The sequence below is a fragment of the Xenopus laevis genome, chromosome 8L, assembly GCF_017654675.1.
Source record: "Xenopus laevis strain J_2021 chromosome 8L, Xenopus_laevis_v10.1, whole genome shotgun sequence".
NCBI classification, from domain to species: Eukaryota; Metazoa; Chordata; class Amphibia; order Anura; family Pipidae; genus Xenopus; species Xenopus laevis.
The window spans coordinates 32,318,459-32,320,183 of NC_054385.1; the positions used below are offsets into that span (position 1 = coordinate 32,318,459).

Consider the following 1,725-nt stretch of genomic DNA (forward strand, 5'->3'; position numbering starts at 1 on the left):
TTCTTTAGCTGCAGGAGTTTGTTTGTGCGTGTGTTTCTTACTAGGTTTGAAGGGAAGAAAATGTCAAATATTGAGTCATTATTGTCATATGTTTCCAAAGTATTGCAACTACAATTCTGATCACTGGAGGATTAAATAGCCAGATAGACTTGTACCTAAGTAATAACATTGTACCTTCTACACACCTGTCCCTACTGTAACACATTGGCAGTTACTGAGCTAAGCAAGTTCCATGCTGGGTTTCATGCGGAGATAGGTGCTATGGTTGTAGGGGACCTAAAAAAGTTCCACTAGTTTCTGTGCTATTTATTATTAGTATGGCCAAAGCACCCAGAGCTATGAGAAAACATCTATTTTTTGAATATGTTATGTGCCAGTAACTGTAATTGAAAGTGGTAATTGCAAAGTACATACCGAGCAGCTTCCGCAGCTTCTGCTCCCTCAAGAGCTCGATTTCAAACTGGCAAAAATGATGTTTGATGGTCTGTGAGCACAGGGGAGGCACGAGGATAGGAGCAAAGGGGAAAGAAAGGAGACAATTAGAATTATGGCTGTATATGTGCTGCTAATAGTACCTTTTAAACACCCAAGAAAGCATCAGGGACAGTGATCCCAGGTGAACTTACATTCTCCAGCCTCTGATACTCATATTTTCTGCCTCCGGTTTTGCAGTCGTGTTGGATGACCCTGTGGAAGAAGAGAGTCAGTGTTAAGCACTTCTTTGTACAAATGCCATTATTGTGCCCATGTTGCCCCTTGTAATAAAACTCTATGCAGTGTCTTAGCATAACCCCATTTTGTTGCTGGTTAAAATGACACTTGGATGGGTGACTTTAGATGCCCCCCCCCAGGGGAGCAGGAGAGAGAATGAATAATATTGTTCTTAATTATTATAGAGACACACAGTGAATAATAACCTCTCCTATAATAATAATACTAGTGAAACTTACAGGAGGCAGCTTGGCATTCTTGAGGGAGGCACGTTCCCTCTTGAGCACTTCCTGTAACATAAAGAAAGAAGCGTGAGATAAGAAGCTGGCAATCTAATATCATTTGTTCCCTATTTATCAAAACCTCTATTCTGCATTACATACCAGTGAGTCGAGCATTAAACTGTATGGGCAATGTTCTCCTTGGCCCTCATCCTCGGGTCCTCAATACAAGTAAGAAGGAAGTGTTTCTGAAAAAGAAAAATACCACTGAGCATTAATAAAATATTTTCCAGCCTTATTGCCCTTGCAAATAAGCACCGGGCAATAGCAAATGATTCCCAACATGTCCATTATGTTTACTTACATGTTGAAGTTCTTGCTGTATTGGACCCAGTAGTGATCTTCTGCAGGAAAAACACATTTCCATTAAATTACTGAGCTAAAGGGTGAAAGGAATTCACATATAATAAAACTAACAACATAAGGAACTGATAAAGAATATTGGATTTACCGTAATAAGAGGCAAGGGCCTCAAAGTCTGTATATTCCTCCCTGAAAGTTCTTCAGGACGGAGTACAGCGTCTGTAAGTGAAAGGAAAGAGCATTAGTGACAGAATACTAAAGGGCTCTAAATGCTGCTCATAGTCAGTCTCGCTCTGAGGAGAGTAGAGACAGAAAAGGGTTTGGGGTTTCTATGGGGCAAACATGCCAGGAATAAGGACATTGTATTCTGAAAAGGAAATAAACATAGTGATAGGATTCCCTGGATGTCTGTTCTACCTGCACAGATGCA

At 40.5% G+C, this 1,725-nt stretch overlaps 1 long non-coding RNA gene across 1 annotated transcript; it reads right to left on the minus strand.

Moving 5' to 3' along the window:
* Window positions 1–651: 651 nt before the first annotated feature.
* On the minus strand, window positions 652–1,119 carry LOC121397005. The gene is made up of 3 exons (XR_005963327.1): window positions 1,095–1,119; window positions 951–1,001; window positions 652–687 (listed from the first exon to the last, which is right to left on the minus strand). It is a non-coding gene; the product is annotated as an uncharacterized LOC121397005 (long non-coding RNA).
* Window positions 1,120–1,725: the final 606 nt, after the last annotated feature.